Source organism: Meriones unguiculatus, chromosome 1, assembly GCF_030254825.1.
Source record: "Meriones unguiculatus strain TT.TT164.6M chromosome 1, Bangor_MerUng_6.1, whole genome shotgun sequence".
Taxonomy (NCBI): Eukaryota; Metazoa; Chordata; class Mammalia; order Rodentia; family Muridae; genus Meriones; species Meriones unguiculatus.
The window spans coordinates 173,459,591-173,469,597 of NC_083349.1; positions in this window are offsets into that span (position 1 = coordinate 173,459,591).

The window sequence follows — 10,007 nt, forward strand, 5'->3', positions numbered from 1 at the left end:
ACCAAAGAATGGATAAATAAACTGAGGTACATTTACACAAGGAAATACTACTTAGCTATTGAAAACAAGGGCATCATGCAATTTGCAGGAAAATGGATGGAACTAGATAAGATCACCCTGAGTGAGGTAACTCAGACCTAGAAAGACATACATGCTATGTACTCACTCATAAGTGAATATTAGCCATATAATATAGGATAACTATGCTAAACCCACAGACCCAAAGAAACTAAGTAACAAGAACGGTTCAAGAGAGCATATTTGAATTCCACTAAGAAGGGGAAATAAAATAGACATCATAGTCCTCTGAAGTAAAAATAGAGAGAGAACTGGGTGAGAGTTAGGGTGGAGATGGGAATGGTGGGGGTGTGAATCAGGTGTGGGAGAGTGGAGATGTAGGGTGAAAGGCTGAGAGAGAGAAATTGATGTTGGAGTATTTCTGGGACAAGCTGGAGACATGGAATGGGGGAGGTTCCTGCAACGATATGGGGGTAATTCTAGTTGAGACTCCTAGCAGTAGGGGATACTGAAACTGAAGTGGTTACATCCTGTAGTCAGGCAGAACTTCCAGTAGAGAGAAGGAGACACCAACTCAACCAAAAGGAGACCATCAACGCAAAATTTGTGCTGCCTACAATATGTGCAAGGATAAAAGATGGAAAAGAGATTGAGAGAATGGCCAACAAATAAATTGCCCAACTTGAGATCCATCCCATGGGAGAGACCCGACCCCTGATACTGCAAATGATTTTCTACTATTCTTGCAGACAGGAACCTAGCATAACCACTATCTTAGAGGCTTCATCCATTGGATAATGGGAACAGATGCAGAGACCCACAGCCAAATATTAGGTTGAACTCAGGGAGTCTTGTGGAAGAGTTAGGGGAAGGATTGAGGGAGCTGGAGGATTCAAGGGCACAAAAAAAATCTACGTAGCCAACTAATTTGGACCCATGGGAGCTCATAGAGACTGAACCACTAGCCAAAGAGCATGCATGGACTGGTCCTAGATTCCCCACACATAACCCCCTACACATATGAAGCAGATGGGCATCTTGGTCCTCAAGTGGGTCCTCTAACAATCACAGTGGGGGTTGTCTCTGGCTTGACTCTGTCTCCTCCCTCTGGATTCTGTTTCACTAGCAGGGCTGGCTTGTCTTGCCTCAATGAAAGAGGAGGCACTCAGTTCCTGATGAGACTTGATGTGCCAGGGTGGGCTGGGAGTGGAGAGGTGGTGAGTAGTGGGAATGGGGCTATGGGAAAAAGAGGTGGGAGGGTGGGATTGAGAACAGAGGAGGGAGAGGGTTTAGTGGTGACCTGTGTGTGACTTATATAGAGGATCCATGAACACGGAATTCCCATTTGGGTCTTGCCTTCACTATACCTTTTACCACTGACAACATTTCTCTCCAGAAACACTAGTATCCTTTCTCCTCTGGTGAGCCTTTCAAGTCTTAGGGACACCAGTCTATCTCTGATAGAAATCTTATCAGAGCCAGGTGACTCCCTGTGGCAGTCCAATCAGATTATACAATTTTTCAGGGTTGAGTCTACCAGTAGGCTGTAGATTTACGGGGTCAGAAACTCTTTTCCCCCTAATTGTTTTCTGCTTGCTTTATTCAACAGGGCATATAATAAATTATGTTGTGACAGCATCTACTCACAGTATTGATTAGACAATGGCTCTCAGTGGACTGAAAATAGTACCTTTGATCTCAAAGTTTTTAAGAATTTAGAGACCCGTATTCAAGGCAATGGTAAATGGTAAGAAACTTTTTGTTAGGGCCTTTTTCTGTCTTAAAAATTACCCCCTCCCTTTGTCAGTCTTGCAAGGGTTGGTAAATTCAGTCACTCTGTGAAAAAAAATCTTTAAACAAGTCTCATTCACTAGAGGACACTTCAAATTTGATCTTGCCAGCTTTTTCCTCTTTTCACTCTCTTACTCTCTTCCCATAGACACCACATTATCCAATGCTCCAACTTTTCCCAAATGAACTTCACACACACACACACACACACACACACACACGCACACAATGTATTGCATCAGTTTTAGCCCTTTCCCCCTCCTCCCATAACAGACTCTGTCCACCCTGTACAATTATATTTTTTTACATCTGCAGCAGGAAATTGAACCTTTCCCCCAAACTCTTCTCTATCCCTACCTAAAGTGCCCTCTCCTGTCATGCCCCCCAAAACCATTTTGACAGGCTTTCTGCCTTCATCTATATGCCCAAAATCCAAACTTTCTCAGATTCCAGCTTCTCAGCTTCCCTTGATAGAGGAGGCAGAAGGAGAGGGCATTCTTTCTTTCTTTATTATTATTTATAACAATTTATTAACTTTGCATCCTGGCTGTAGCCCCCCACCAGTCTCCCCAGTCCCACCCACCCTCCCTATTCTCCCACTATGTCCCTCCCCTAGTCCACTGATAGGGGAGGACCTCTTCCCCTTCTATCAAACCCTAGCCTATCAGGTCTCATCAGGGCTGGCTGCATCATCTTCCTCTTTGGCCTGGCTGTCCCCCACCCAAGGAAGAGGTGATCAAAGAGCTGGCCACTGAGTTCATGTCAGAGACAACCCCTGATGCCCTTACTAGAGAACCCACTTGGAAACTGAGCTGCCATGGACTTTGTCTGAGCAGAGGGTCTAGGTCCAGAGAGGGCTTTCTTAAACTTCACATTCAATTTATCTCTCCGATACTGCCCATGAAGAAAAGCAGATAGGCTTCCTTTCAGCTGATCCTATTGAATATGTAAGGAATTCAAATAGGTCACCTATTCCGGTGTTCTAAATCTCCAAGACATCTACATTACCACAACCTCTTTTACCACACTGGGACTCAGCTATATCATTAACACTTCACTCCACCTCTCTAGTGGGAATGAGGTGATGTTCTTTTCTGATTCCAAGTTAACTATCAGTGAGAAGACCTTAATTTCACAACTATACTCCTTGCCTTAATATGTCTGATTAGGGTTATAAGCAGAGCTTCTCTCAGGGCAGCAAATTATAAAAACAGGAGAAGACCCAGGGAACTGACAAAAACCCAGTAGCTTGCACAAGCCAACTTATAATGGGTCTCCATAAGTACATGAATCTAGACTTAATTTCAAGGGCTAGGAAGATATTTATAAAAATACATTTTATTCCTCAATCTTCCTTAGCATTAGAAATAAGTTTCCAATTTAGAGAATAGCCTTCTAGTTCCACAAAGTACCTTATTAAACTGCCCTTCAGTCTTTAATATTAACAATACAAAGAGACAAAAACAACAAAAATGGAAACAAGATGAGACCAAATACCAAACAACAAAACTGCTAAGCCAGACTGTCAGAAAATCTCATCCTAACAGGATGTGCCTGGGTTCTTGCTATAAGTGTCAGTGAATGGAACATTGGACAGGAACCTGCCTGATTTTACAGGCTACACAGGGAGTAAAGATAATAAACACCAAGACTCTGGGCAAGGGCCAGCTTTTCTAAGCTCCAACTCTGTGCAATAATTTCCAACCTCTTAAAACTGGACATTGACAGGATTAACATAGTAAAAATGGCCATTTTACTAAAAGCAACCTACAGATTGAATGAAACTCCTATTAAATTACCAAAACAGTTCTTTACAGACCTTGAAAGAAAAATTTTCAGCTTCATATGGAATAAATAACAAGACACCCAGAATAGCTAAAACAATCCTATACAATAAAAAGATCTTCTGGAGGTATCTCCATCCCTGATCTCAAGCTGTACTATAGAGCAAAAGTAATAAAGACTGTATAGTGTTGGCATAGAAACAGGCTGATGGATCAAAGAATCAAATGGAAGACACAGAAATAAATCCACACACTTTAGGACACCTGATTTTTGACAAAGATGCCAAAACCATACAATGGATAAAAGACAGCATCTTTAAAAAATAGTCCTGGTCTAACTGGATGTCTACATGTACAAAAATGGAAATAGATCCATACTTATCACCCTGCACAAAACTAAAGTCCAAGCAGATCAAAGACCTCAACATAAAATCAGACACACCAAATCTGTTAGAAGTAAAAGTGGGGAGAGGCTTGAACTCATTGGTACAGGTGCCAACTTCCTGAACAGAACACCAGAACACCAACAACAGAGGCTCTAAGATCAGCAATCAATAAATGGGACCTCATGAAATTGAAAAGCTTCTGTAAAGCAAAAGACACTGTTTTCAAACAAATCACCAGGCTACATACTGGGAAAGAATCTTCACCAACCCTATATCTGACAAAGGGCTAATATCAAGAATATATAAAGAATCCAAGAAGTTAAACAGTAACAAACCAATTAGTCCAATTTAAAAATGGGGTACAAAGCTAAACAGAGAATTCTCAACAGAGGATTATAGAATGGGAGAGAAACACTTAAAGAAATGTTCAACATCCTTAGTCAGCAGGGAAATGAAAATCAAAATGATGCTGAGATTTCACCTTACATCCATTAGAATGGCCCAGATAAAAAACTCAAGTGACAATACATACTTGAGAGGATGTGGAGAAAGGGGAACCCTCCTCCATTGCTGGTGGGAATGTAAACTTGTACAACCACTCTGTAAATCAATCTTTGTGCTTTCTCAGACAATTAGAAATAGTGCTTCCTCAAGATCCAGCCATACCATTCCTAGGCATATATCCAAAATATGCTCAAGTACACAACAATGACATTTGCTCAACCATGTTTGTAGCACCTTTATTCATATTATACAGAACCTGGAAACAACCTAGATGCCCATCAACTGAGGAATGGATACAGAAATTGTGGGACATTTACACAATGGAATACTACTCAACAATTAAAAGCAAGGAAATCATGAAATTTGTGGGCAAATGGTGGGAACTAGAAAATATCATCTTGAATGAGGTATCTCAGAAGCAGAAAGACACACATGGTATATACTCACTTATAAGTGGACATATATGTTTTACTTCTAGTATCTTCTGTAGGGCTTGGTTGTTGTGTAGATATTGTTTAAGTTTAGTTTTGTCATGGAATATATTGTTTTCTCCTTCTTTGTTGATTGAGAGCTTTGCTGGGATTACTAGTCTGGGTTGGCATCTGTGGTCCCTTAAAGTCTGCATGACAGTCCTTATTTTATTCAGATCTGTCTGTGCTCCAGGAGATGCTTGCCTTAACTCGACTGGAAGACCTGCAGAACAGGGGCTTCAATGTTGAGGATGCTGTGCCAAGGATCCTTATGTTGCTCACAGTGGGTGTGGGTGGGAGGGATCTGATGTCTGGCTACTAGCAGAGAGGGACCCTGGATCTGGGGCTCTGCATGCACTTACTTGAAGGTGCACTCACTCTCTAACAGGTCTAATCAGAAAGCACAGAGGTTGCCCCTGTTCTCTACTCTCTGATTTGAGCCTGCCAGGGCAAATGCAAGTTTAGGCGATCTATCAGCTCAGTGATGCTGCAGCTGCAGAACTTAGAGACTGGTATAGTGGTCCACTGGGAGTCCAGCAACAGCATGAGAACTGGGAGGCTGCTGGTACAGATGCCTTCTGGGAGGCCCTGGGGAGCCACATACCTGGGTGGCCTGGTGTACCTGGGTGGCCTGGCAGACTTGGGTGAACCATACAGCTGGCAGCCCACCACTGAGGGGCTGGGGGGCCCACCTTCTTTGTCTCAGATATGTAGCATGGAGTTCTATGCTGTGCTAGGAGCCCAGGGCAGTGTGGGCTGCCTCCCTTGCCTCCACTGAGGAGGGAGTAGGGAGGACTGTCAAGTGGAAGTGCCAGAGGACTGAGTATTCTCTCTCTCAGATCTCGAGCAGGGAGTTCTGTGCCAGGAGCCACCAGCACTGTGCTCTGTGCTAGTAGCCCATGGGCACTGTAGGCTGCCTTTGCAGCCTCTGCTGAATAGGTAAGGGGGGAGGCCCATCAAGGGGAGGTGCAGGGGGATTGAGTATTTACCATTCACAGTCCCCAGAGAAGTCCAGGGGTGACCTGGTTCCAAATGGTCTCCGTTCACGGTTTGTCCCCTCTAACCCATGAAGCCTCAATGTGGATGTTCTGACTTCAGCTGCCCCTCCACTCACCAATTTTGGAGTTTCAGATCCTCTGCCTCTCAGATACCATACATGCTGGTCACTGCCATCTTGGATCCCAACAAAACTGTTTTAACACAGGCCAATTTTTAACTATAATTTACTACTAAAAAGTTCTGTTTTTCTTCATGTCTTAAAAAGTTAACACTACATAAAGAAAAATCTGAAACAGTATATATTCTTCAAATTAGACATATATACTTCAAAGTCTCACTTCTTTCATATGAATATGGAAATGTAATTTTTTTGAAAAGAGATTTAATTATTAAAATTCTAGTAAAATGTCAGTTTCATGTGATGTTCCCTGCCATGCTGCACAAGACTGTATTTTCTCATAAGAAGCTAAATTAAACATTAGAATAACTCCTCATGAAAAAATAAACTCAAGTAACAACACATGCTGGAGGGGATGTGGAGAAAGGGTAACCATCCTCTTTTGATGGTGAGAATGTCAACTTTTACAACCACTTTGGAAATAAATCTCGTGCTTTCTCGGACAATTAGGAATAGTGCTACCTCCAGATGCAACTATACCACTCCTAGGCATATATCTAAAATATGCTCAAGTACACAACAAGGGCATTTGCTCAACCATATTTGTATTAGCTTTATTCATAATAACCAGAATCTGAAAACAACCCTGATGTCCCTCAATTGAGGAATGGATGCAAAATTTATGGTACATTTACTCAATGGAATGCTACTCAGCAATTAAAAACAAGGAAACTATGAAATTTGCAGGCAAGTGGTAGGAACTAGAAAAGATCATCCTGAGTGATGTAACCCAGAAGCAGAAAGACACAAATGGTATATACTCACTTATAAGTGGATATTAGATATATAATATAGGATAAACATACTAAAATCTGTACATGTAAAGAAGCTAATCAGGAAGGAGGACCCTGGGTAAGACACTCAATCCTCATTCAGAAAGGCAAATGGGATAGACATCAGAAGTGGGAGAAATCAGGTACAGGACAGGAGGACTCTGAAAGACTCTACCCAGCAGGGTATTAAAGCAGATGCTAACACTCATAGCCAAACTTTGGGCAGAGTGCAAAGAATCTTATGAAAGAAGGGGGGAATAGAAAGACCTGGAGAGTACAGGAGCTCCACAAGGAGAGCAACAGAACCAAAATTTCTGGGCCCAGATGTCTTTTCTAAGATGATATTCCAAACAAGGACCATGCATGGAGATAACCTAGAACTCCAGCACAGATGTAGCCTATGGAAGCTCATGGGTACCCTAGTAAGGGGAACAAGGGCTGTCTCTGACATGAACTCAATGGCTGGCTTTTTGATCACCTCCCATAAGGGGGGAACAGCCTTACCAAGCCACAGAGGAAGACAATGCAGACAGTCCTGATGAGACCTGATAGGCTAGGCCAGATGTAAGGGAATGGGGACTTCCCCTATCAGAGGACTAGGGGAGGGGCATGAGAGGAGAAGAGGGTGGGAGGGTAGGATTGGAAGGAGACGAGAGAGGACAAGGTAGGTGGGGCTACAGCTGGGATACAAAGTGAATAAGTTGTAATGAATTTTAAAATAAATTTGAAAATACTGGCCATTGAGAACTGAAGATGTAGAGACTCAGAAAATTCAACTCTGATGACCATTGTGGTCACCATCACTGAGCCCAGAAAATAAATAATGGAAGCAAGTAAACTCTAATCTTATCCAGTCTTCAGAATGGCCTATTAGAACCTTTATTGAACATATGGGCATCTTTGATCCCTGCTTCCATCTCAATCTAGGAAGTTGATAACATTACTTTCAAGTCCCTAAAAACCTAGTATTCTTGCCAAAATTTATCTAATGTGTCTGCAATGGTCTCCACAAAATCTGGAGCCTACATAGCCCCTATAGGCTTTGTAGGAAAGGTTGAAAAGATACCTGGTATTATAAAAAGTCATCATACTAAATGATACAAACTCAAATCAGTTGGATTAATCTTTTCTATATTGCTCTCATGAAAATCCATTTAATGTGCCAAGACTTATACAATAACAACCTAAGTACCTTTGAAGTATTGTATGGACAGCTCTTTGCTTTGGAAAACTCTCCTCTCCTTCCTAATCTTTGGCTCATTGTACCTCTAACATCTCTACCACTAGACACTTCATTTGGCACACTACTGACAAATCTCTACCAACCCTTGTTTCTGGACCAGTATCTTTCCAAATCCACCCAGAATAGAGGGTCTATGTAAAAACTAGTTTTATTTTCTCTCAGTCTTTCCAGCTTGGATAATACTAGTTTCTTATTATTCTCATTGCTGTTATTGTGTCTTAGGTCTCTAGGTGAGCTACCCATCACCTAACCTCTCCTACTTCTGTGGATTCCTTGGAGATTTCCAGTTTCTATTCAAAATGCATCTTTGTGAAATGACTTCTTCCCCTACACTCTCATCTGATGTCTCTGTATCAAAGGAAAAAATAATTCTTCCAGGTAATTTTCAATGAAATATTTTAGTAGCTGCTAGCACCAGGAGTTAAAACTGCTAATTATCTTGAATTTATAATTAATTTTGGCTCAAAACACCTTATTAATTTTATCCCAGACAAAATAGAAAATTTGTGATCAAAACCTCTTCTAACAACATGGGTCTCTTTTTGCTCTAGATTCTTCTCTATTTCACTTTGCCTGTTGAAGCGACCCCTATTTCTAAGCATCCAGAGTATGTTCTATTTTTTGCTGACCAGTTACCAGTTCTAATGCTGAACTAGGGGATGCATCTTTCTTTCTACAGCAGTATTTATGGCTATCCCAGCTCTTGTGCAAATTGAATAGATTCACAGGCATCTTTCTCAACCCCAGACCAAAACAGACCCATTTTTGCTGACTAGGCTTCCATACTGTATGATAAATATAAACAGATCATATATGAAAGATTCCCATGTTCATGAATAATTATGTCTCTATTGTCAGACCCCTTACCTTGTGTACTTTCTTAATTGGTCAGCCCTTCCTTGCTCTACTCAGCCTTCTCTAGAAGTATTCCACCAGGAGCATTAGACTCTTCCTATTGTAATCTCACTATTACCATCATGCCCACCTCTGATTACCTCTGCCATTGGGCTGACTACACTGTCACACCTGCTGCAAATAGGGATTCTTTCAGGAGCTGTAATTCTCAAGCTTTTTATCCACGTTTCAGAACAATTTTTTACATCCTCTCAGGACCCTTTATTACTGGGGATATCCAAGATTACCTATTGGCTTTTTTTCTGTGGCTCCCAACAAAATGAAATTCCATACAATTTTTAAAAAGATGCTCTGCAACACCTCCTCTTATCATCCAAACACACAAACATTCTCTTTACATTTATCCCTTACCCTGGTGTCACACCTCTGACAGGAGAAACTTTAGCTGGCTCTCTCTTAGTCTAGGAATATGAAGCTTTCTTTTTTCAGTTCAACTGACTGCGTATTTGAACAGGACAGTATCCTGCATGCCACTTCAACCCATCTCTGTCCCTCCACCAGCTGGACTGAGATTTGTAACATATTTGTAATATTTGTAACATATTTACCAAATGTAGCTGTGTCTGCTAAGTTTCTTATTGACTTAATATCTCTCTCTCTCTCTCTCTCTCTCTCTCTCTCTCTCTCTCTCACACACACACACACACACACTTTCATTCTTGATCTGCTTATGGTGGCTGTAGAAATAACAGCATGTTCTGGCACAGGAGTCCTATAGGTACTTCTGTAACTTACAATCACTCTTTATCTTGAGATACACAAGAGAACCTTTATGAAAATTTGCAAGGTCTACTCAAAATTCAGGATCAAATTCTTCGCTAGTAGTCATTCCACAAAATAGGAGAAGCTTAGATCTCCAGACAGTGCCTTTTTTAAGCTGAAGAATGCTGCTTTTGTGTAAGCCAATCCTGCCTAGTTAGAGCACAGCACAGAACCAGGCTGATCC